Below are 27054 nucleotides of genomic sequence, written 5' to 3' on the forward strand. Positions count from 1 at the left end.
CCGCCTTCAGGGGACTGGAATAAAGGGTGTTTTCAGCACTACTTGGCATGGTTTGTTCACACAACCAGAAGCACAACTGTGGAGATGGCACAGTCCAAAGAGTTTGCTAAGTGCTCACTGACTCTTCGGAGGAATTTCCCAAGATCATTAAGAGAAACAATAACGGGGGATTTGATATTCTAATTGGAATCAGAAATTGGACAGCTTTGGAGCTGGCCGGAGAACTGTGAAGCTCTGAAAACAAATGCTTGCCTTTCTTCTCTGCCTCTCCTCACCCTCCCTCCTGCAAGAGCTTTTCAGCTATGGCTCCAATGCTCCTTAGCAACAAAGGCGGGGTTCCCAGAGCCGGGGCTCTTCAGCAATGCCAGCCGTTACCCTCATTAGCATTCAGGGGCTCTCATCTGCCTGCACAGTTGGCCACAGGACTGTGCAAAAGGCAACGTGGCTTGGGGGAGGCCCAGCATTTAGCGTGGTTTGTTGGGAAATGGGAAGCCTCCACAAAGAGTTTCCAAACAAAAGGCATCAATATTATTTGTGGAGTCATGAGACTGCCTGGGGCACAATATGGCTCTGGCTTGGCCACATGCTGTCTCTCCAGGTTCTGTGGGAAGGCATGATGGGGCCTCCTCAGAAACATCTTGGCTGAAAACGTCGGTGCATTGGACCATCACCCTCCTCTTCCCCTCTCTCCTGACCTGCCTCCTCCTCAGACTCAGTTTATCCAGGTTGGACAATGGGTGGACTCCAACTTGCAGTAGGGGTACACAGAGTAGGGAGTTGATAGAGGGCAAATGGTCAGATGGTAGGACAATCATGAACAGATGGTGTTGCTGGAAATGGATTCCAGACAAATTCACAAGCAGATTGAGCTCTGACAAAGGCTGAGCAAGACTTATCTGGTGAAAAGTTATTGGCCCCTGCTCAAAACACACACGCCCTTCTCCCAAAGTCTTCTACACTTACATGAGGGAGAAACCTGGCCAGGTTCTGTCTCACTGGCATTCTAAAATACAGGTCAACAGGAAAATTCCTGGAAAATGCCAACTGGCAGAACAGTTTTCCACATTCCTGTGGAGCCAACCCTGAGCAGGGTTTCCTGCAGCCTCCCTGGGCTTGGACACCTTTGGAGATATGAAGCTCACTACTTGTTGTGTTTTCCTCTCCTTCTGACTCCAACTCTTCATCCAAAATTGGTCTCTCGATCTCTTTTTGACTCTCTCTAGGCATCAGGGAGAGAGAGAGAGAGAGAGAGAGAGAGAGAGAGGAGCTTGTCTTTTTTCTCCTCCAGAATGGAATCAAGTTGGGACCATGGTTCAAGATGAAAGAATATTGTGGGAACAGACTACAAGCAAGTGTATTAGCTTGCTATGGCTGCTAAAGACAAGTTCTATAAATTGGGTGGCTTAAATAATAGAAATTCATAGCCACAAACTCTGGAGGCTAGAAGTCCAAACTCAAGATGTTGGCCAGGTTGGATCCCTCTGAGGGCTGCAAGTGAAAATCTTTTCCATGCTTCGTTCTTAGCTTTTTGTGGTTTCCCAGCGATCTTCTGTGCACCTTAGCTTGTAGTTACAAGACCTTGATATCTGACTTCATCTTCATGTGGCATTCTCCTTTTGTACCTGTCTACATCTGTGTCTAAAGTTCCCTTTTCAATAAGGACTCCAGCCATACTGAAAGAGAACCCACCACAATGATTTCATTTTAGCTTGATCACCTCTGGAAAGATTCTATTTCCAAATGAGATCACTTTCTGAGATAGTGAGGGTTTGGATTCCAACAGGTCTTTCATATAGGCATACAATTTAAGCAACAATAGCAAGTAAATAAGTAAGTGCCCTATATATGTGTGATAAGATTTACCCTTGGCATAATGAATGCACAACAGAAAGAATAAATGTCTCCACTTAACTGGATCAGTGGAGCTTCCTGGGAAAGAAGACACTTAAGCTCAGCTGGGGTGTTGAGAAGCAAGGTGACCTTCTCAGGAATGGGAAAAGCATATGCATGTTAGAGATAATCATGATAGTTTATCAAGATTTGCTGCCCCCTCCCATATATACAGAAGTATCCTAGGTTGTATGTACCCTTCCTTCTCTCTCTACATCCCATCCCAGGATGTGGGATCCTTCCCTCATCATGACTGATGCCCTGCTGACAGTATTGACAATTGAAGACTGCAGAGGTGCTGAGAATAGCTCCAGATGGGTGGGATCTGACCTTTGAGATTCACAGATATACTCTATTCATGATGAGTGAGTGTCAATACCTGAAAGAGTGATTCCTGCCTGAAACTGATGGGAAATTCCACAGACTTTCCAGTACTTTAACCTCCAAAGCTGAAAATTTTGGTCCTCTGTATGGCAGATTGCATTGTTTTTTCAAATAACTATTGTCCAAAATTTAATTCCTCTCCCCAGGGACAATACTTTACTACTAAACTGGTGTCAGTCTTGGCCTGTGACTCACAACTTGCCCCTCAATCAGAAAAACATAAACTCCACCTTGTTGTATCCAATAACTTACTTCCATCCATGAAGTTAGATAGAACTAACATAGCACTTCTTTTTTTAAAAACTTTTATTTAATAAATATAAATTTATTTATGAAAATAAATTTAACAAATATAATGTAAACATAAACTTTTTATTTAATAAATATAAATTTAATAAATAATAAATATAAATTACAACTCTTGGATTATAGTGGTTTTGCCCCCAAAGCCAACCTCCCACCCACAAACCATCCCATCTCCTACTCCCTCTCCCATCCCATTCTTCATTAAGATTCATTTTTAATTATCTTTATATACAGAATATCAACTTGGTATATACTAAGTAAAGATTTTAACAGTTTGCACCCACACAGAAACCCAAAATATAAAGTACTGCTTGAATACTAGTTTTACTGTTAATTCGCATAGTACAACATATTAAGGATCCTACATGGAGAGTAAGTGCACAGTGACTCCCGTTGTTGATTTAACAATTGACACTCTTATTTATGACGTCAGTAATCACCCGAGGCTCTTGTCATGAGTTGCCAAGGCTATGGGAGCCTCTTGAGTTCACAAACTCTGACCTTTAGACAAAGCCATAATCAAAGTGGAAGTTCTCTCCTCCCTTCAGAGAAAGGTACTTCCTTCTTTGATGGCCAGTTCTTTCCGCTGGGATCTCACTCACAGAGATTTTTCATTTAGGACATTTTTCTTTGCCACAGTGTCTTGGCTTTCCATACCTGAGAAATTCTCATGGACCTTTTAGCCAGATCCAAATGCCTTAAGGGCTGATTCTGAGGCCAGATTACTATTTAGGGCATCTGCCATTCTATGAGTCTGCTGTGTATCCCGCTTCCCATAATATATCGCTTCTAATAGCAGCTTTAAAGATCAATCTGTGCCACTTCTATGTTCTTTTTTCCTTCTACCCCAAGCTTACAATCTCTTTGATAGTAGACTAGAATGTAGGGTAAAGGCAACATAAAACAGATAAAAAACCAACATTGCAGATCTCATCATGAAATACACATAAACAAAACTAAACCTTTGACAATGAATGGAAAATAAGCAATCAATCATGTGAGATCATCTATGATCATGACAAATCTCAACTGAGCTTACTGACAGACCTGTCAGGTAAGAGGAAAGGGAGATAAGACCCAGCAAGATCTGTATGCTCTTCAGTTTGAGCTTTCTCCAACTCAGTCATGAAGGCTCCAGTTCTTTCCCCAGGTTGGCAGAAATAGCTAGCTGTTGGCCAAATTTTGTGTTCTCTCTTCCATGGGGAATTCCATGGGGAATTCAAGGTAAAAAGTAACTGTACAGTAGGGACTCTTTTTGCAACCCCTCCTGGTATCTAGGGATGGATTCTTTTTTACAAGTTCTCACCAAGGGAATGTAAACTACAGTGGCATATATTCCTTCATGGTCAGATTTTTTTAAAGATTTTATTTATTTATTTGAAGAGGTAGAGTTACAGACAATGTGAGAGAGAGACAGAGAGAAATGTCTTTCGTCCACTGTTTCACTCCCCAAATGGCCGCAATGGCCGGAGCTGTGCCGGTCCGAAGCCAGGAGACAGGAGCTTCCTCTGGGTCTCCCAAGTGGGTGAAGAGGCCCAAGGATTTGGGCCATCTTCCAATGCCTTCCCAGGCCATAACAGTGAGCTGGATGGGAAGAAGAGCAGCTGGGACCAGAACCGGTGCCCATATGGGATGCCAGTGCCACAGGCAGAGGATTAACCTACTGAGCCACAGCGCCGGCCCATCATAGTCAGATATTTTAAGAAAGAACTACGTTTTTCCCTATCTCTGTGTTATTTCACCATGTTTTTAAAAATAAAGGTCATTTAACTTATTTACTTTGATATACAAATAGCTATTTCTCAGAATGTATTTCCTGGAACACTAAATTCAAGAGATGTTCTTCCAGACACGCGCTCCAGGTTCAAGATAGTTTGGGAAACACCATTGATAATAACCCTTCTCCCTTGTTGAGTTCCAATGTTCAAGGCACAGTACAACTAAACAAACCCATACAAAACTATTCTCATACCCTTGTTCAATCCAAAGTTATTCAACCAAGGTATTTTTATTTGCAGATATTATTTTGTCATACTTCCAAACTAGCATTCTACACAAGACTGTACAAGAAATCCTGTCCTAGGTAAAGTTCCAGAACCTTAAGTCTTCCAAGCCACCTACAGTACATATTGATTCTTCAAATACATATAAAGCTTATATCGTGTCTCAGATCTTTCTGTGCTGCCAAAGTTTCAGAGCCCTGAATAATATTGTTGAATAAATTGAAAAAAAAGTGTCACAAAACTGCAAATTAATTAAATGACTACCCTTACTCACCAAATAAGACCAAGAGTACCTTAGCTAATGTCTTCTTAGAGATAAATATCTCATTGTATTCCTTGGTCTCACCAGCGTCCATCCCTCCTGCCTCATTTGCCACTGTTTACCCATCTTTAGTTCAGCCACGTGGGTACCTCACTTCTTCCTAAAGATATGATTAATGTTCATGATATTTCATCTTTACACATGTAATTTTTCTCCTTATGATATGTGCTTTCTCACGTTTAATTCTTGAATTCCTGTTTATTCTGCAAGACCTAACCATATGTCCTTTATCGTATAATTATCATATAAAAGTATCCATAACCCACATCCTGGACTACAGCCCCTAGGAAAAAAAAAAACAGCCCATCCCAAGTCAGCTCTCTCAACTACTCCCACCAGCATCGACCTTGGTTAACAACACCTTTTAATCCTTACTCAGCCATGGCACTATGTTCATCACGTGGGACAGAGAGTGAAGGAACAAATGGCAGGTAGGAGAAATTTTTCCTTTTGGGGGCCAGGAATCAGGGATGAGCAAGAGAAATTATAGAGCAATGGACTTTGGTTCATCCTGATTAAAAGAAAAAAGCATTGTCCATAAGAAATTATGAACAATGAAGTAGGCTGCTTTCTAATGTTGGTAGTTTCCTGATCTTAGAGACACTCAAGGTAGATGAAAAGCTATCAGTATCAGTTATGATGAAAGACAGAATATTTTGGCTATGAAGAATCCAAGAAGTTCTCAGATCTTCACCAACCTTAACCTAGGTTAACATTCCCTCTAGATTATATGGATTTTTCTCTGTCCTTTTATAGCCATGTCCACATTTGTAATCATGCCAACACCTTCTCCAGTTGATTGAAGTCTAGAGGGTTCTAACTCCACCCCTGCTGTTTCTCATTCAGATCAACAGCAAAGTCCAGTTCATCCAAAGTGTGAAGTCCAATCTACACTCAGCCCCTGGAAGGGTGATCAGGTCTCCTTATTCACCCCCTCCCTGGAAGCATTGATTTGTGACACAAGAATCGTCAAGAGTAGGGCAGAATCAAAGAAGAATGGTGACTATTTTCAGATGAGAATGCTGAAACTCAGAGAAGTTCTGTGACTTTGGTAAAGAAAGAAGGTGAGCTGGAGACTGAGATGAGGGTCTGCATTCCTTCAGCACAACTATTCCTTGCTAGATCTGCCAGTCCTACTGCATCCTGGTTGTTTATTATTATTATTAGAGCAGCAGTTCCACTTCCATTCCAAGAGCCAGACTGGAAAATGGCAGAATGCAAAAAACTCTGGTCCCACAGATGGTGAGTGTTGGGACTTACTTCCTGATGCCTCAGGCCAAGACTCACTGTACCTCATGGAAGTGGAGAGGAAATGTTAATATTTCAGATATGCTGTGGGGCCAGGGTATGTGATCTCACCCAATACTCAACACAGCCCTCAAACAAGACAATTATTTCTGCTTTATGTCTAAGGAGGTGAAACTCAACAAAATAGTAGGAAAACCATGACTCAAACAGAAATATTCCCAGCTCCCAAGCCTATGTTGGCCCCTGCTTTGGGCTGCCTGGAGGGACCAGGAATGGCTTGGGTATAGCTTTCTTCTGGGGCCCTTTGTGTTGGAATATAACAAAGGGCTCAGTCCTGCATATTTCTCTTTTTTACTCAAAAAGTATTTGTACTTACTACTTGACAGCCCTCAGTAAATAGTTTGAATGGATTTCTGAAGATATGTTCAGGCAGACTTCCTCAGTAATGCTCTTCAAAATACCCATGGCCAATGGGATTTCCTTCCAATACTGATCCCTGATCCCTGACTGGAATTGGTCTGTTGGAAGCTTCTTCCCCTGGTACTTAGGGGGTCAGAAAATACAAGTCCACTTCCATCTACCGCTCTCCTGGTCCAGCCGCTCACTCTAAGAATATCACTCAGCCAGCACCATAGCTTACCTTCAACCCTAAGGAGGCATTAGTGACTCATTCTTACATAGACAACTTAACTGCAGTTGACCTGAGGCCACCACAAATACTCAAAAATACTCAGATGCTTCAGAAGGACCATTTGTTATTATGATACATCAGTCTATTCATTCATTTATTTATAGGTTTAGTGAGAACAGATGCCTCACTGCACTTGGTGCTTACCAGGTACTTGTTACACAGAGATGAGTAGGGCAGGATGGGATCACAATCTGTTAGCAAAGGCAGATATCAAGGCTGTCAAGTGCCATAGCGTGTAAATGCTGCTTGAGAGAAAAGTTAGGAAAACCAGGAGCGCTTGGTCCTAACAGAGGGACACATGGGTTCAGCTTGGCAGTAGGAAAGTGCCTGTGGTTCAAGAAGGCGTCCCAGAGTAGTGACAACTGAGCTGAATCCTGATAAAGAAACGATTTGCCAGAATGAGGGTGAAAGTGACAGAAATGACCTTTCTAGTAGGACAAGAAAGATGAAAAGATCCCTGAGATAGGAATCCATCCAGTATTCTGGGGATTGTGAACTATGGTTACATATATGCATGATATCCCAGATGAAAAGGAAGAAGGCAAAGTCAGAAAAAGCAGGATAAGATCTTGGAGAACTGATGCCTTGCTAAGGCTCATACAGAGGGCAAAAGAGTGTGATGTGACCATTACTCAGAATCCATCTGGGAAGCAAGTTAGAGATGCAAGAACAGAGACAGGAAAAACTCTGCCAATACCACCTGTGTGATTCAAGTGAGTCACTCACTTCCCATCCCTGAATTTCAGTTTCTCTATCTACAAAAGAGGCTTTCAATAACCTCCTGTGTGGGATTATCATAAGGGTTGGATATAAGCTATGTGTCTCACACTAGACAGGTCCCACAATGGTAGCTGTGTATTTTATAAGGTTCGTGTTCTATATTAACCTGATCAAAAGACAAGGAATTTGCCACGAGAATGGCCTTTTTTTGGAAGGGCCTGGGGAATAACACTATCCAAAGAACAACTTCAAAAATCATTGACATCCACAGGTAAATAATTGATGTGTTTGGACCATATTCTAAAACCGCTGTTATTATTCCTACTCCCTGCCTCACAATGACACCAATAACTGCAGTGTGTTACTTTATTTCAAGGTCCTGTTATGCATCTTACAATATTTCATCCTCCTAATTCAAAATATTCATTCCAAGTGGTTCAAACTTCACAAATAAATAATTCCTGTTGGAAAATGGAGTTTTTCCATCTGCCCAGACCATTTTCCATCTGTTCCTACAAGCACATGGCAGGACAGAGCTGGGCCGTGAGGCCCATTGATTAGTCCTGATTTAAGGAGAAATGGCTTTCTCCCAGATGGATTGTGCATTAGTATAAAGATTAGTTTCCACTGTTATTAGTTACTATGTTATGAGACAGTTTTAGAGATCAGGAAGTGGATTGGAAAGTACACTCTAGAGAGAAGGAAGGAGACAAGCATCACATTTACTTAACTCCCACAGTGATCTTGCAGTCTTCCAGGAACTGTACACACCATATACACATCGTATCATAATTATAACAACCCAACAGGTAGGTATGATTGTGTCAGCCAACAGATGGGAGAAGTGAGGATCAGAGAGGTTAACACTTGCTTTAGTTTGTGTCATTTGTAATTTGGGAAGCTAGGACTGATTGCAAATCCCAAGCTCTTTGCACGACACCAAAGACTCCCAACAGCATTATGCTTTTAGAATGGAAAGTAGATTGGCCAAAAAATTATAACTTCATTTCTTTCAATAGCCTTGTCATATAATAGAAGACTATCCCATGAAATAGGTTGGCCAATTTTGGGGTTTTTACAATGTTGTGGTGCTACACAGAGAAAGACAGCTACCTCTTCACAAAGACTTATCTTGAGAAGAGTAGTGGACTATAAATGGAAACATTTGAAACCTCTTCTATATCCCCAACTTATTATATTTCAGGGTTTTTAAAGATGTTTTTATTATTTGAAAAATTGTGTGTGTGTGTGTGAGAGAGAGAGAGAGAGAAGAGAGAGAGAGAGAGAGAGATGTCATGTCATCTGCTAATGGTTCACTCCAAAATGGCTGCAACAGCCAGGTCTGGACAAGACCAAAGCCAAGAGCCAGAAACTCCATCAGGGTCTCCTACATCAGTGACAGGTTCCCAGGTACTTGAGCCATCATCTGCTACTTTCTCAGGCACATTAGCAGGGAAATGGATTGGAAATGGAGCAGCTGGGACTCAAACTGGTACTCTTATATGGGATACCAGCATTGCAAGTAGAAGTTTATTCTGCTGCACCGAAACACTGCCCCTTCTCATCTTACTTTCTTGATGACAACGATAAATCCATTAACTGTCTGGGCCTTGGTTTCCTCAATTGGAAATTGATAGCTTGTCTTATATTGTCTCTTGTAAACTATGAAATGTCAGGAAAGACATGCCTTTGGGGAGCGTGTAAGAATAGAGAAGGCAGTACAGTTTGTCAGTGACAAAGTTCTATGCAAATATTAGATAACATTTCCATTTCTCTGCCTGCAGCAACATAGGATGCTTGTGTCAGAGTATATGTCTAAGTGATGCTTCCTTCATTAAGAGAATATGGCCACCAAAAATATTTTGATATAGATGATAGATAGATAGATAGATAGATAGATCTGTCAATCAATCTTGCTGCCCAGACTACCTTGAAGAAAGCAAACAGTATGACCCTGAAGCCAGAAAGACTAGCAGAACAGTTCTGTCTCACTATTTATAATCTTTTGACCTGATCAAGTTACTAAATTTCCATTTCCCCTTCTATTAAACGGGGTTAGCAATGACATATTCATAGGATGGTTGTGAAGATAAAAATAAAAATATATGTGAATGCTCAGAACAGGACCCAGAATTTAACAGCGAGTTTAAAAATGCTATTATCATCAGCATTACTACATCATCATCAACCTAAAGCATCTGTCTACTGAGTCTAACACAGGTGTGCATGCCCACTATCAGAGGTGTCACAACAGGTTGTGCTTCTGACACCCAGTGAGGACATGGGTGCTTCTATAAATCCTACAGTCCCAGAACAGTGACCCACATGAACTCATTCAACCAAAACATCAACACTTTTGAGGTTTGCATTGGAGCCATTCCTTCGGGTTGCATAGGGTGCCCATACTTGTAGATTTATAGAATGTCAGTCCTAAAAGAGACCTTTGAGAGTATACCATTCAAATTTTACTAAAAGAAAAGCTCAGAGAGAAAAGGACTTTTCATCACCTCTCCCATTCAGTAGCACAAATTGTCTGTTTCTTCTGTCCATCTGTCTTGCTTCCTAAAAACGCAATTCCCCAGATGAATTAGAGAGACCCAAGGTCAAGGCCACCGGGGTCCAGTTACACCCTGTGCTTCTGGATCCACTGGCTAAGGCTCAAGCAGGGGAGAGATCAGGGTGGTCCAGGGCATCTGCAGTACAGGGACAAGGCTTCACACCCACTCTGAGTCTTACTTAGAGGAAGGATGTATGCAGGAAAAACTATGGAGGTAAAAGCACAGGACTTGGAGTCAGAAGAAATGGAACTGAGTGCTACTCACTGATACTTTCTCCATGCTATTGACCAATCATATGAGGCACAGAATCCTACAATATTAGCACTGAAATGTCTTTAGAACACTTTAGGCCCAAAGTTAGCAAAGTTCATTCTCTCTCACTCTCCTATCTCTATCTCTATCTCTCTCTCCCTTCTCATTCTCTCCCTAGTGGGAGTGGTGATAAAATGTGCTTATCTCATAGAAGTTTTGTAACATCAAACTGGATCACAAATACAAATGCAAGTTGTTACTCATAGTTAAGAATACAGACTTTAGCCCCGCAGCTCAATGGGCTAATCCTCCGCCTGCGGCGCTGGCACCTGGGGTTCTAGTCCTGGTCGGGGCTCCAGATTCTGTCCCGGTCACTCCTCTTCCTGTCCAGCTCTCTGCTGTGGCCTGGGAGTGCAGTGGAGGATGGCCCAAGTCCTTGGGCCCTGCACCCCATGGGAGACCAGGAGAAGCACCTGGCTCCTGGCTTCGGATCAGCATGGTGCACCGGCTGCAGCGGCCACTGGAGGGTGAACCAATGGAAAAGGAAGACTTTTTCTCTCTGTCTCTCTCTCACTGCCTGTCAAAAAAAAAAAAAAAAAAAAAAGAATACAGACTTTAGAAAAAGAACTTGGCTTCAAGCCCTGGCTCTGCCAATGACTGGCTGTGGTACTTTGGTGAAGTCAACTTACCTCACTGTGCCTCATTTTCCTCAGCACCGAAATAGGCACAGCGATATGCTTGCCAACCTCATACTGCCATCATGAGAATTCAGTGAGTTAATTAATACATACAAGTGCCTACAGAACAGTACAAGCTTTAAGCAGAGTGCTGGCTTTTAGTGTAAGTGACCATCCTTCATCCTCTGATTCTTCCCAGTGAAGTGGAGAAGCATATTTTTTCTAATAAACTATTGGACTCTACAACAGTCAACAAGAAGGGGCCAAGTTCATTCTCTACATCTCTGGAGATTGCTATTCTTGACTATGGGTTCAGGTGACCACTGCTCCCTCTGCTGCTCAGAACTGGAACAGCAGTTTGGCCCCTCTGAGGGCTTTATTAATATTCTGTCCTTTCTGCCCTGCCAATCTTGTCTCCTGAAAATGTGCTTCCCAGGCTGATGGAATTGCCTCTATGCACTAATACCATCAGAGAGGCATTTTCCTAAGCAGCTGACTCATGACTTTTTCTTTTCAATCAAAAAGAACCATCGTTCTGGGCTGGAGTTAGAATTTGAATAGCTGCCTGTTGTGTTTCCCCGTTAAGGAACCACTTTCTGGAGCCTCAGCAACTGAAGAGGGCATTCTCTCCACCTAGAAAGAAGCAGAAGAATTGGAGCATTATAACAAATTTTTCCCATGCACGCATAATTCTGTAGTGTGAACATTTTCAAGGTAAATCATATGTCTTTTGAACAGATGGCAAAAATACACACACACACACACACACACACACACACACACACAGACCTCTGTCTGCATTTCTGACACCCTTCCAAAAATTCTATCCCAGATTCGGAGGTGGTAAAGTAGACTTTTTCCCGATAGGACCCACAGTGTGAGTAAAATTGGGTGTCCCTATATCGTTGGAAAGGAGGCCAGCATTTACTGAAAGCCTATGTGCCAAAGTGCAGAGGTACAGTTGGGCAGGAAGAACAACATCTCGTGTTCCATGGTAACAGTAGGATGACGTTGACCAACAATGATTAACTGTATTCCAGCACCACAAGAGGACAGCATTCTGGATATTCTCAAAGAATACAATAAATGGCTAAGGGAATCGCTATATCAATTACTCTGATCTAATCATCTGACAATTACGTGAGTTGACATATCACACTGTACACCCTAAATATGTACAATTATTATCAAGTCAATCTTTTCAAAAGTATTTTTTAAGAAAGAAAAGGAAATCTGTGAAGGGCATTTTGCAAGCATTATCTCATTCCATCCTAACAACTGCCACAAGCTAAAAGATACCATCCTAGTTACAAATGCAGGAGCTAAGGCTCTGGGAGGCTTGAGAATGTGTGCCCAGGGCCACACAACTGCTAAGCGTGAGAGTTGGAGGTTTTAGTTCGCTCCTGCTGACTCCATAGCATGAGTTCTCTCCACTGCCCCACACTGTAGCCCAGAGATTCTGGGACATCACAGCCTGCAGATAAATCAGATGACCCCAGCAGTGATCAGAGAGCAGAAGCCCTCCAGATGTGGTTGGGATGGGGGGCAATCCTCTCTCTGGCTACTCATTCGCAAGGACCTTAAGTGGAAAGCCCCTCCCAGTCTTTCCAAGAAGGACACTTAGTCATCCAAGAAGGACCTTGTGTTATATAGACCTCCCAAGAATATGAAAAACCACACAATAATGGGTCTACTGGAAAATTCTATCGAACATTCAAAGGGTAAATAATATGAATTCTACACAACTTTTTAGGAATATGTAAGAGGAAGGAGTATAACCCAATTCATATTTCATCTAAACAAAACCAAAGGCATTACAAAGAAATCTACTCACTGACATCCCTCATGAACATACACTCAGCAAACCCTTAGCAAAATACTAGCAAATCAAATCCAATGACACTTAAATATATAATGCCAAGTGAGGAATACTCTGGAAATGCAAAGTTGGTTAAAATTCAAGAATCACTCAGTGCAATTCACTGGATCAACAGACAACAGGAGAAAAATCACCTGAGCAGACAAAATATGATGTAGTCTGAGCCTGGTACTCCTTGGATGAAAGGTCAAAGGTAGAGAATTAAGATGAGGCATTCCATGGTCAAGAGTTACTGGTATTCTGGGTTTAGAAGCTAGCTCTCTGGTGTATTGGGTTGGGTGGGGCTGTCAGGCAAGGAGCCTGAGAAGTCATGTGCAAGGGGCAGTAACCCAGAGGCTTCTTCATAAATCTTACATGACTGGAACTGAAGCAAGGGAGAAGAAACCCCAGCCAGCCTGTGCTTGAAAACACCCGAGGTTCACAGACACAAACATGGCATCGAGGGAGCATCAGGTTGGTGGGAAAGGACCATGTATGCCCTCCCATTTTCCAAAAGAGAAGCCAATTTGTAGCCAGTAAAAATATGACATAAGAAATCTGCTTTGATATTTGGGAAGTATGAGCCACTCCTTTGAAAGAGGTTTATTTTTTTTTAATTTTTCAAAACCACAGAATTGTCATCAAGATGGGGGTGAGGGGCCAGCTATGAGCACAGACACAAAATGATGGGCATCCTCCAGTCTCATCAGCTCCTTCCAGCCAGGGCTCAGCTCTGCAAACCTCATGATGTCCACTCTCATCAATGGCCTGCATCGAGCCCCTGGGAGCCACTTTCTTTCTCCTCTTTTGTAATTTGTAACCGCAGAGTAGGTTGTTTCTTTACTGTTTGTTTTGACTGTTGGAAAATAATTTAAGTATCAAAATCTCTCCTTTTTTCCCTCCTGGCCAATGTCCAGGGTATGTTCCTAGAAAATCATCTCTTCATTCCTCTCCCCCTCCTACCCAACATGCACGCGCGCGCGCACACACACACACACACACGTACTTCTCTACCTTCTCTTCCTCACCTTGGTTCACAGCTCTGGGTAGGGTACCTGCTGCTGCACCTGTGTCCAGGGCAAGCTGACCTTGGCCCCAGCATCTTCAAAGAGCAGCCTATTGCCTGTACTTTTCCCTTTATACCAGCCCTTTTAATTTGGCTCAAATTGTTTTTGAGCTCCCTTGTTCAAAAGCTGCTCAAATATTCACTGCTCCCAATTATCCCATATCCCCAGTTTATAGACAAGGAGGTTGGAGCTTAGTGAGGAGGGGTACATTTTCTTCACTCAGTTGTACTTGACGAGAACCATGAACTTGGACCGTGCTACAGGGCATACAGAGATATCACAGCACACAACCCCAAAGAAGGCAGCAGCAGGTAAATATGTGAATGGTGACTTAATAACTGTAAACTATTCCATGAGGTCTGTGTTCCATGCCCTGAGTTATCTAGTTTCTCGGCATCTCGGGTACTCCACAAGGCCACCTGTGGATTGGGTATGATTACCCCCATTTCACTAAAGGATAACATGAAGCTGGAAGAGATCCATCCACATGACCAGAGTGATAAACAGGCAGTGAGTGGCAGACTCAGGACACGAACTTGGGCCTGCTACCAAAGCCTGGGCTCACAAGCACCTTGTCTGCCTGCAACTCAGTCATAGGGATGTTGAGGGAGGTGCAAAGGGTGTTGTGGGATTATGTGTCCAGTGGCAGCTGGGGTGCTAGAGAAGCAGAACATGGCTGAGAAGTGGTGGTGGAAGATTGGGTTGGACTGATGCACAAAACTTGAAAAGGTAGAGATGAATGAAGGTACAACGTCAGGTTTCCAGCTGGGGTATGCCTCAAACAGACTTGGCACACAGAACTGTACTCGGTGTGCAAGGAGCAAAAATCCGGTCCAGAGGTTAGGTCCAGCTGTGGGGTGTTTTACAAGGAATGTGGTGCAGCTATAAGGGAGAGAAGGTAGATTTCATGTAGTGTTCCATAAACATCACAGTCAAAATTGTTATAAAATCATGGCTCCTCCACTCAGGAAACTCAATTGGCGCACAGCAGTAAGTTCTGTGAAAGGATAGGAACAGCTTGGCCCTGCTAATCGGACCTCGCAGACACCTGCCAAAGTCTGATGTCTGGGCTGTGGACAGGGCACCGCGTGAGGGTTGCCCACACAACCAAGAACAGGAATCTGGATGGAGGAAACAGCTTGTGCTGAGGCCCAGAGAGGAGACAGATCATGTGTGGCGTGTTTGGGAGGCTGCGAGTGTTACCCCCGGCAGAGGCGGAGACAGCAGGTGGAAACTGATAACAAGGGAGGCAGAGGCCAGGGGGCCTACTCCGGGGGTCAGTCGTGATGAGACAGTGTGCGGGAGGCTGCCCCCGGCCAGCTCGGGCGTGGGCCAGCTTCCTACTGCAGTCAGCAAGTCCATTATGCCCTCCACGGACTCTCGCCCGGTGTATTTAGAATGCATGGAGTTCGCCTGCCAAACATCTGCTCTCGCTATTAACCATGCCATGGTAACCAGTGCACTCCCGCGCGTCAGCGCCACCAGGATTGGTAATAATCACAAGTGTCAAGACCGGGGAAGAATGGGGAGGCAGAGCCGGTGCAGCATCCAGCGGCAAAGCGATTGGCTGGCAGCTTGCTCTGGGGCTCCGCCAGCTGCGCCTTCTGCCGCCCCTGCTGGGGGCAGGGGAATTGATGCGGCTCTGGCCTCCTCTTGCCCCTTCTGTTGATCCCTCTGCCTGTATTATTCATCCACTGCTCCCACCGACATTGGAAAATGGGCCGCGGCGTTGCCAGAACAACATATGTGCCCGTGCGTCACTGTGTGTGACGGATACACCCGCCAGACCCGGGGCCTCGCACCCCCGTGTCCTGGCAGCGCTGCGGCGTAGGAGACCCCGAGACCCGGTGGAGGATTTCAGGGCCGCAGTCTCTCAGCCTGGAGACCCTGGGCAAGCCTCCTGCCGGCTCTGAACCCCACTTGCCGCCGTGTAAAATCAGAGCAGTGACGCTCCCTTGGAGGGTTATTTGCGGAATTAGAGAAAATGCACGGAGGGTGGCCCAGGCTTTACAGAATACGCAGTCAAGATTTGCTTGCTACCCAGAGTTTTTAAAAATTGAGCTCCCTAAACAATACTGATAGCAACAGAAGCCAGGCACCACACCGAGCACTTTGTTCAAGATCCTAACTCTCCACACCAGCCCTGTAAGGGAGACATCATGAGGCCCACTTTACAGACGCGAGTGCTGAGGCCAGCAGAGGGTAGGCGGCATGGCCAGGTAGCAGACTTGGTCCTGGGAGGCTGGACCTTGTGCTCAGAACTTGCTCCTCAGCCCTGCTTCAACCCCGCTGCAAAGTTCTTCCTATGTTGAGCCAAAATCTGTCTGCTGATAAATGTTGTTTCTAGGCCCATAAAATAAGCCTCTTCCAAACCAAAGCCCTTCAGGACTGCACAACCGGCACCCGCCACCCCTCATCTTCGCTTCTCCAACCCAAAGGTCGCCCAAGTGGCTGGCCAGGACCCCCATAGCCACTGCCCTGGGCGCCGGCCAGTGTCTCTTGCAGACGGGTGGATCCCCGGTGCTGCTGGATGCCTGTATGGGGTTAAGTCTTTCCTTCCAGCCCCAGGAGTCACTGCATCCTCTGGAAAGCACTGGCTCTGATCACTTTCCCGCAGGAGCCTGTCTCGGGCCTCCAAGCTCAGATCGCCGCAGTAACGTGGGCTCCGGCGCCCTCTAGTGAGCACAGGGAGAAACCTGTGGGAAATGGCCGCTGTATCAGAAAGCCAGAGGTGACTTGGAGGCTTGGAGGTGTTCCTGCCGTGTGTGTGTGTGTGTGTGTGTGTGTGTGTGTGTGTGTGTGTCTTGCCAGGTTGCTGTGAGATGAGTGATTAAGGGGCCACTGGGTTGGCCTGACTCCTGAAGACGCCAGGAGAAGGCATAGGTGAAGACACCTGGGCCCAAAGCAGCTGAAGTGGACAGATGCTCCCTCCCATCTCTGCCCAGACATTAGGGAGGGGAGGGCAGTCAGGGAAATGGGAGCGAGGGAGGCCGCACCTGGGATAGCAACAGCGTGGAGTTCAGAGTAATCCAAGTTCAGAGAGCTGCTTTAGTTGGCGCTGAGGGTTGCTGAAACTGTCCCACTGGTCCCTTTCTCCTGCTTTATGCAAATATTACCTGGGAAAGTTTCAGTCCCTGCCCAAAATTCCCTGGGGGCCACTGGGCTAGGTGCTGTCCAAGGTCCCACCCTTCGGTTCTAATTTGCAATCAGTTCTAACATAAAATGTTCACCAGGTCAACTGCAGCCATCTAGCCAATTTCTGAGAGACTGGGCCACAGACCTGCTGTGGTTTTATGCTGGTGTAAAACTAAGGGCTCGGTGTTGTGGTGCAGCGAGTTAAGCCGTCATGGGGAATGCCCACCTCCCATATCCGAGGGCCTGGGATTGAGTCCTGTCTCTGCTTGTGATCCAGCTCCCTGCAAATGTGCACCCTGGAAAGCAGCAGATGGTGGCTCAAGTATTTGGTTCTTTGTCACACACATGGTCACACACTGGGACTGGGTTCCTGGCTCCTGGCTTCAGCCTAGACCAGAGCTGGCTTGGCTGTTTCAGGCATTTGGGGAGTGACCTAGCAAAGGGATGATCTCTCTCTCTCTCTTTCTCTCTCTGTCTCTCTCTCTCTCTCACACACACACACAAATAAATAAATAAATAAATAAACCTTTTTTTTTTTTCAAAACCTGTAGAGAAGAGACTTTCACCAATATTTGCTGGGCACCTACAGCCTCCACTGTTGTCTCACTTCATAACAGATCAGTCTTCAGCAAGCTGAGAATGAGGCACACAAGGAGATTCTTGTTGACTTCATTTAGCTTCCTTACAACCAAGGGGGCTTCTGTGTGAGAATCCAGCTCAGAAGTTGCAGTCATCTTCTCTCTCCTACATTGACTTGTTTAGTAACCACGTTCCCCAATTACAATTCTTCAGTGGTTTCAAAAGTTTAGGAACACAGCACAAGCCACTTAGTCCCAGCCTTCGTTGGAGCAGCCCAGAGGCACATGCCCATCATGGAGATCTTCTCTCTGAGTTATGTGTGTGATCCTGTCCCCTACCCCTTTCACACCTGCCCACCACCCTTGCAGCTCCATCCTCTGGCTGGTGGTGCCACTGTTCATGGAACCACAGTAACTGCTCTCTCTATCTGTGCAGCCAAAAAAAATGGTGAGGAATGGAGGGGCAGTGCCCCCAGGGCTCTGATGGGTCTCTCCGAGCAGAAATCCTATGGAGTGACAGCCAGCCAGCAGGTGCCCTGCTCAGCCTGTTTCCCTGCCCCCCATCTCTCACTCCTGGGACCCTGGACTCACCCAACCCCCAACTGCTGGCTCTGCTAGGAAGGTCCAATTGCTTTTGTGTGGGAGAGAACTGGGAGCAAGAAGGAACAGCAGTGAAGTGGAGAAGGCAAGAGAAAAAGGTGCAAGACACAGGAGTAAGGTGAGGAGGAGGAGGAAGACTGCTATGGGAGAGGCTGTGTTACAAAAGAAGTCCAAATATTTCAACTGATTCCACTCAAATAACCCCATCACCTATGTTTTTGTTAAGCAAGCTCTTCGGGAGAAGGAAAATTCAAGAAGACAAACTTTTTGTTGAGAGCTATATACAACATTGGTTTTTCTTTTTTAAGATTTATTTATTTTTATTTATTTATTTGAAAGTCAGAGTTACAGAGAGAGAAAGATAAACAGAGAAAGATCTTCCATCTGCTGGTTCACTCCCGGATGGCTACACTGGCTAAGGCTGAGTCAGGCTGAAACCAGGGTACAGAACTGGATCCCAGTCTTCTAGATGAGTAGAAGGACCCAATCACTTGAGCCATCCTCCAAGGCCTTCCCAGGCACATTAGCAAGAGGCTGGATAAGTGGAGCAGCCAGGATTCAAACGTGCTTATATGGGATGCCAGCATCACAGGCTGTGGCTTTACCTGCTATGCCACAATGCCAGCCTTCACAATATTGGCTTCTACCAAGCCATTTCTGATTCAGCTGGTTCCTTTAGTGTCATCATTCACAGGTATCCACGCAGGGTGACCTGATCACAGTCAGTTCATGTTCCACACATTCAAGAGAGCAGAGAAAATTGATGCTTGCAATACAAGCTTCAAGATGCCCCAACCTTGGGATTTACAGAGAATGTAAGGGATGAAGAACTGCCAAGGCTGTTGGACTGTCCCGCAGTTTGTCCTTTTACCTGCCTTGAAAAAGTTGAGTTTTTGATCTTGATCTCAAGACACAAATGAGAGTGTGGGGGAGGGCAGGCATTGTTAAAGCTGCTGTTTGCAATTCTGTCATCCCATATTGGAGTGCTAGTTCAAGTCCCAGCTACCCTGCTTCCAATCCAGCTTCTTGCTAATGCACCTGGGAAGGCAACAGAAGATTTAAGTACTTAAATCCATGCAACCCACATGGGAGACCCAAGGGGCATTCCAAGCTCCTAGTTTCAGCCTGGCCCAGACCTGACTCTTGCAGTCATATGGGGAGTGAACCAGTGGATGGAAAATATCTCTTGGGGCCGCCACTGTAGTGCAGCAGGTTAACGCCCTGGCCTGAAGCGCTGGCATCCCATATAGGCGCCGGTTCGAGAACCAGCTGCTCCACTTCCAATCCAGCTCTCTGCTATGGCCTGGGAAAGTAGTAGAAGATGGCCCAAGTCCTTGGGCCCCTGCACCCATGTGGGAGACCTGGAAGAAGCTCCTGGCTCCTGGCTTCAGATTGGCACAGCTCCAGCCGTTGCAGCCAATTGGAGAGTGAACCAGCAGAAGGAAGACCTCTCTCTCTCCTCTCTCTGTGTAACTCTGACTTTCAAATAAATAAATAAATCTTTAAAAAAAAGAAAGAAAGAAAATATCTCCTTCTCTCCCCCTCTCACCCTCTTTCTCTCCTTCTATCTCTATCTCTATCTCTCTCTATCTCTATCTCTCTCCCAGCCTTTCAAATATATATGTTTTAAAAGACACAAATGACTCAGCTTTCAGATTTATAGAAACAAATATAAAACAATTCATACAGCTTTATTAAAAGGCCAGTGTTTCAGTACTTAAAGATAGCACAACGGGGTGATGTGAGTTTGCAAGAACTTATTATATATTCTGTGAGAAACTAGAAGAGGGGAGTGTGTAGGCTCCCAACAGAAAGTAATGATAAGGAGACAGGAACACTAATCACCCTGATCTGATCACACACATCACCCATTGCACACATGTATTGAACGATCGCAATTAGCATGTGTCAATGAAAACAACAAAGTGGAATTAGAAATGTAAATGGGGTGTTAGAGCATAACCCCACCATGCATACTCCCGGAGATGCCCGTTTCCCCTCAGGAGCTAGAAACGTGAAATGAACCCTGCCCTGCAGCTGAGACACCAGAGGCAGAGGCTTCACTGAGTGTATTTTCCATCTCATGCAAAATTAGAGCCCAAGAAGCCCAGCCTTGTTCACAGATCCCTGCTCAGAGGCGGTGCACACAAAAGCAAGCCCCTTCTGCAGGAGGCAGATAACAAGGCAGGTGCAGGCAAGCAGAGGCCACCGCAGCCATCGAAGGCCTTGATAACAGAATCCCCAGCCCTGCTGCTTGCGGAAGGCCATGCTAATGCAGCTTAAGGGTTATTTTCTCCTTTAAAGAATAGGTCGAGTTTAAAAACCCCATCTCCTTGCAGCCGATGGGCTCATGCTTTGCCAAGCTCTGTTAAACACTGACTCATTGGAAAGGAACAGCCCTTTCCAAAGAGGAAATTGGATGTATATTTGTGTAAACCTCCTTTAAGAGGTTTGCATAAACCCCTTGTGATTACATGGCCTGGAGATTTGTTCCTGGCTTTGTGGCTCCTCCAGCCCAGGCTTTCTTTCGTGGTTATCTCAGCTCATTCTTAAAACTCATGTAAGCTTTTGTGTCTGGAGTTCTCACCCTAAACTGTAGAACTCCATCTGCCGAAAGGCTGGCTGGTTCAGAGATGAAGACTCAGGTCCTATTCCAAGGGGATCAAAAAGGGAAGTTGGGTATGCATTGTAACAGCAAAATGATTGGTTTAGGGAGCAGTTTTGCCTGAAGAGCTTAGATTTCCTTCATCTAAACAACCTGGGCTTTTAAGCCACAGACCGCCAACACTTATCTAAGCCACAAACACCCTGACTTCACGATGATTAAACAGCCACCCAGAAAGTCAAAGGTCCATCTCAGGTTCTTGGTTTGGTGATACAAATGAAGCTTTATGTTGCTTTATCTTTTTCCCTGCAAAATGGATTCAGCAAATCCGTGGTGTGTGAAGATAGTCAGAGAGCCTTCATCATCCTCCTCCACAGCAATTCACCTTTTCTCAAAGATGTTTCTCCTAAAAAAAGAAACAAAAAAACCTGCTGGTTGTTGTTTGTGAACAGCCCACCTGTATGTTTCCTGGTGAAATTCACTGTGTCCTCACCAGCAACCATGCACCTGTTTTATTTCATGTTGGCGCTTATACATTAGAGAAGGCAATAGGTAAAGTGATGCAAGACACCAGAAAGAACAAAAGAAAGCTGTCCTGGAGACAAACAGCCAGATGGGGGCCAGCCTCCTGTTTCTATCCCCCTTACCAGTTACATGAGCTGCCTGTTCCTCCAAATCCTCATCTCTAAATTGGGAATGACAGGAATAAGAAATATCCACATGATAGGGTTACTGTGATAACTCAATTGAATGAGGCAATAAATATTTATAAAGTAGCCAGGACAGAGCAAGCCATTCATAAATATCTCCATGAAGGGATATTAATGAGAGTGCCCAGAAAGGGCTTTGGAAGGATGTAAAGTTGAGGGAGAGAGAGGAAAGAGCCGTAAGGAAGATCAAGTCAATGTCATAGGAAGACTGGGCTGAGCCTCTGTACCATTAGACAGATACTCAGGCTTGAGCCTACTTCCACCTGGCACTCTCTTACTCCTGAGCCGTCTTATGACAGGGTGAGCAAGGATCCAGGATATGTCAGACAGTAGCCTCAGATCTTGAATATCTTTTTTTTTTTTTAGATTTATTTATTTGAAAGGCAGAGGCAGAGAGAGAGAAAGGTCTCCCATCTGCTGGTTCACTCCCCAGACGGCCACAACGGCTGGAGCTGGGTTGATCCAAAACCAGGGCAAATCTAAAGCTAGGACCCAGGACCCAGGAGCTACTTCTGGGTCTCCCACACAGGCGCAGGGGCCCAAGGACCTGGGCCATTTTCCATTGTCCTCTTAGACCACAACAGAGAGCCAGATCCGAAGTGGAGCAGCCAGGACTCCAACCAGCACCCACATGAAATGCTGGCACTGCAGGTGGTGGCCTCACCTGCCATATCCCAGAGTCGGCCCCGAATGTCATAACTGTAAATACATTGACACTGCCACACGCCAGAGGCATTGAAGCTTACCCCTGACTCCACAGTTTAATAACTACCCCCAGATCACATTTCCTCGTGATCATCAGAATTCACATGCATCCTCAGAGCCGGCATCCCTCAGAGCCAACATCACTATGCCAGGTTCCCTGCAGCTCACTGCTATCTTTCTACTGTGAGGCTGGGCTCAGGACACCCACGCAAGAGGCACAGGAAATGGCTGTTTGGGGAAGTTGATGTTGTCACTAGACAGAAGCTGGACCACTCTGGCCGTGGATGGCCACGCAATGTATCACTTATGCCCTAGGTCTTGTCTCACAAACAAAATCTCTTCTTATGTTAGTGGCATGGAGTTGGAGCAACCCAGGGTTCAGCCTTCTGGGTTTTGTTCCTCTGTGTTTGTTCTGTCTCTCTAGTCAATTTGTTCTGAACCATGGCTTTGTATACCACTCAGCTGATGTTTCCCAGTCTGTACCTCCAGCCTCGCCTTCCCTCTGGAAGACAGCTATCTAACGCCCTTCACCTGGATGTTCAAGAGCTAGGAGGAGTCTCCGTCTCTTCCTATCCCACTCTGTAACTCTGCCTTTCAAATAAATAAAATGAATTTTTTAAAGTTCATGAAAATACATATATGTATACATATTATGTGTGAAGATTTCAAAATTTGTTTGTGTCAGAATAAACTTATCTCTTAAATTCTATTTTTCTACAGTCTCTTCAAGTACTCCAGCATTTCAAACTTAACAGTTCCGAAAATGAATTCTATCTCCCCACCATCAACACTCAAGACTTGATCTACCCTCTCATAAAATGACAACTCAACTGACCCAAAACCTAAGAATCACTCGTTTCTATTTTTCATATACTCCATACTCATGATATCAGAAAATCTTTATAAGCTTGCTCAAAATACAACTTCAGGATGGGCATTTATTCTTGTGCTTACCATGTCAGTTAAAACATCCATGTGCCACTAAAGGGCCTGGGTTTGATTTCTGGCTTTGCCTATTGACTTCGGAAGTGATGCCTCAAGCATTTGGATTCCTACTATCCATGTAGGAAACCGAGATTTAGTTCCCTGCTCCGGCTTTAGCCCAGCCCAGCGCAGCCATTATGGACGTTTAAGAAGTGAAATGATGGATGGTATCACTATCTCTCTCTCTCTCTCTCTCTCTCTCTCTGCCTTTGAAATCATTTTTTTAAATATTCTAAGAAATATGCCCCCAATACAGCATCTTTTCATGATCTTGCAAGTACCATTCTGGCCTAAGTTTCCATAACTTTTCATCTAGATTACTGCAATAGTCTCTTAACTGGTTCCATGTGTCAATCCTGCCCCTCCCAAAATAAATCTTTCCACATTAATACAAAGAGTTAGTGCTTCAAACTTCAAACTAGATCATGTTATTTCTCTGCTGAAAACTCTCAATTTCATTCCATTGCCTGCAAAATAAAAACCTTTACCAATCACTCAAATTTTGCTATATTAACCAGAATGTAACTTTTATAAAGTAGCTTCATAATATGGAATAATTAGTTCTCATTTTCCACAGGAAATAAATCAAGATTTCATTGGGCATTTGTCCAACTGGTGGCAAACCATGAACTTCAGATAAATTATTTATCTTTGGGAAATTCTCCATGTTATACCTGATGCCTGCCATTTCCACAAAGTACAAACCAATATGAGAGCACTCAAAGAAGTTCATGGAAATATAATTAAATATGTTTATTTCGGTGTGAGGAAATTTTGAAATCCATGCATTTTTTCATACTGTGAATTCCCCATGAATTTTTGGAGATCCCTCATATATTCATGTGCCCTATCCTATCCCCATTGGTGGGAGCCTTGCAAGATCTTTATTTGCAACATAAAATGTGAGGAAGCAGGCACTGCTTGGGTTCATTTCTGGAGTGAGGAAGAAAGTAGCAAAGAATGGTGATGGTGAGCAGCAAAAGATGTTGGTGCCAGGCATGCAGTAGTAGCAACCAGGTGTTCAATCTCTACACAGCCAGTGCCTGGTAGAGGTAAGTCTACAGCTAAAGGAATTCCAGAAAGTTCAGTTTGAGTGTTTTTCTGGCTGTGTAAACTTCAGGCCTTCTTCTCTATCAATTCTGGAGTTTCTTTCATCTGCCTACTATCTGTTCATGCATTTTGCTTAAACCAGTTCAAATGACTTTTGTTCATGGCCTTTATTGAGCAATCCTCTCAATGTGCTGAAAAGCAGACATAAATTGTCATCAAACAGTCTTTGGTTTTTATTTACTATGTCTCAAAATAACAAATTATGAGCATCATTTCACTCTATAAACTCTTATAAATTTGAATTTGTAAAATATATTTGTACTAACAGTGTACAATGTACAAGATGTTTTCCATGTGAATTCTTAGATGAAATCCTAACATCTAAAAGTATTGTAAGGAAAATGGTTAAAATTATCTTGTTTACAGATAACAACATTGAACCTAGAAGAAAGTTGATTGTCCAGGACTTCATAGCAAATCACAGGCATGCAGAACTAGACTTGAGGCCTCTCAATTCCCAATTCCATGTATTTTACATTTTAAGATGGTACTGCTGTTGAAAGCAGGAATTTGAATAAATTCTTGTGCACCAGTGTTCAAAGCAGCATTAATCACAATAGCCAAAGGATGAAAACAACCTAAATGTTCATCAACAGATGAATACACGAACAAAATGTGGTATATACAAACAGCAGAATATTATTGGGCCACAAAAAGGAATGAAGATCTGAGACACACTATAACATGAAAGAACTTTGAAAATATTATGCTAAGTGAAATAATCAGATACAAAATGGCAAATGTTACATGATTCCATTTTTACAAAACATTTAGAATAGGCAAATTTTTAAAGACAGGAAGTAAAGTAACATTTAGTAATTCTAGTTTATAATTGGATTGAGGGAAGAGGGATTACAGAGTCATTGCTTAATGAGTACAGAGTTTCTGTTTGGGGTTATGAATAAACTTGGAATTAAATAATAGTGATAGTTTAAGTTTAATTAATGCCATAGAATTGTACACTAAAAAGCTGCTGAAACAGCAAATTTTATGTTATATGTGTTTTGCCACAATTTAAAAGCATTAATAATATAATACTAAATCATTGAATTATATATATACTTTAAACGGGTGAATTGTATGTGAATTAGATCTCAATAAAAGTGTTTAAAAACAAAATTTATAGATGAAATGGAGCACTTTTTAAAAGAATTAAAACAGGCCAGCGCCGCGGGTCAACAGGCTAATCCTCCGCCTTGCGGCGCCGGCACACCGGGTTCTAGTCCTGGTCGGGGCGCAGGATTCTGTCCTTGTTGCCCTTCTTCCAGGCCGGCTCTCTGCTGTGGCCAGGGAGTGCAGTGGAGGATGGCCCAAGTGCTTGGGCCCTGCACCCCATGGGAGACCAGGATAAGTACCTGGCTCCTGCCATTGGATCAGCGCGGTGCGCCCGCCACAGCGCACTGGCCGCGGCAGCCTTTGGAGGGTGAACCAACAGCAAAGGAAGACCTTTCTCTCTGTCTCTCTCTCTCATTGTCCACTCTGCCTGTCAAAAAAAAAAAAAAAAGAAAAAGAAAAGAAAAGAAAAGAATTAAAACAACAAAAAGACAAAAGATGATATTTCATCAGTTCTCTCCCACTGGAACCATTTTTAATTTATTCAGAAAAACAAAGGAATATTCAGAAACTGTATTGTTGCAAAGAGCTAGAACTGATTTTTTAAGAGATTGATGGAATAGTTGGTTTTTCAAAATACCCAACAGTAGAGCCAAGGTTCTGAAATATGGTGGAATATGGGGTTCTGGTAGATTTTGCCCTCTTAGGTATCAGTCCCAACTCTTCTATTTGCTTAGTATGTTACACTGTCTATTGCCAATTCAGTAACACTAATTTTTGTCACAATTCAATTATAATTGTGACTATGGACGTGTTGTTCACCACTGGAACTAGTAGTCAAATCTGATTATGTTTCCTTTCTTATTTGAGTTTTTGGCTTTCCAACATGAATAATTGAGTTTCTCTGCTCATTTAGTGTTCAAATAATATTACAAGTAATTCCGCCCCAGCTTTCCAAAAGTCAACACTAAATAGTATTTTTCACAAGATCAAATATATCATATAACCATAAAATCCTTTCTTTTCCCTGGGGATACCCGGTTGGAAGTCTACTCCTTCAGTTGCGGCTTATGTGGTTGTCCTCAGGCCAGCTGCATGGTCGCCACCCTGGCTTTCCTTTGCTGCTGTCTTACCATAGAGTTCCAGTATCATGAGTCATGTAGATCATAGATTTACAAATCTCTAGGTTTATCCCATTGACTCAACGCAACATATCTTTCAGCAATCTCCTTGGTGGTGGATTTTATGACATAAATTTTTTGGAAGCATATATTTCTAGGAAGCCTCCATTCTGCTTTCATTTTTCTTTATAACACAGCTTTTTTGAGCTATAAATCACACTCCATAAAACTTACTCTATTAAAGTGCATAACTAAATTTTTTTGCATTTCCAGTTATGCAACCAACATCACAATCTATTTTTAGAGCACTTTATCACTACACACACACACACATAATGCCATACACATAAGGATCACTCATTCTCAACCCCATCCCATACTCTATGAATTTGCATACTCTGGAAATTTTATGTAAAATCAGTTATACAGTACATAGGCTTTTTGTCTGGTTTTCTTCAGAGAGTATAATATTTTTGA

The 27054-nt window shown here is 43.8% G+C and overlaps 1 long non-coding RNA gene across 1 annotated transcript; it reads right to left on the minus strand.

The window, feature by feature from the left end:
* Positions 1-2702: 2702 nt before the first annotated feature.
* Positions 2703-13166, minus strand: LOC138850420 (uncharacterized). The gene is made up of 3 exons (XR_011390158.1): positions 13065-13166; positions 11064-11684; positions 2703-10951 (listed from the first exon to the last, which is right to left on the minus strand). It is a non-coding gene; the product is annotated as an uncharacterized lncRNA (long non-coding RNA).
* Positions 13167-27054: the final 13888 nt, after the last annotated feature.

The sequence above is a fragment of the Oryctolagus cuniculus genome, chromosome 7 (assembly GCF_964237555.1).
Source record: "Oryctolagus cuniculus chromosome 7, mOryCun1.1, whole genome shotgun sequence".
Classification (NCBI taxonomy): Eukaryota; Metazoa; Chordata; class Mammalia; order Lagomorpha; family Leporidae; genus Oryctolagus; species Oryctolagus cuniculus.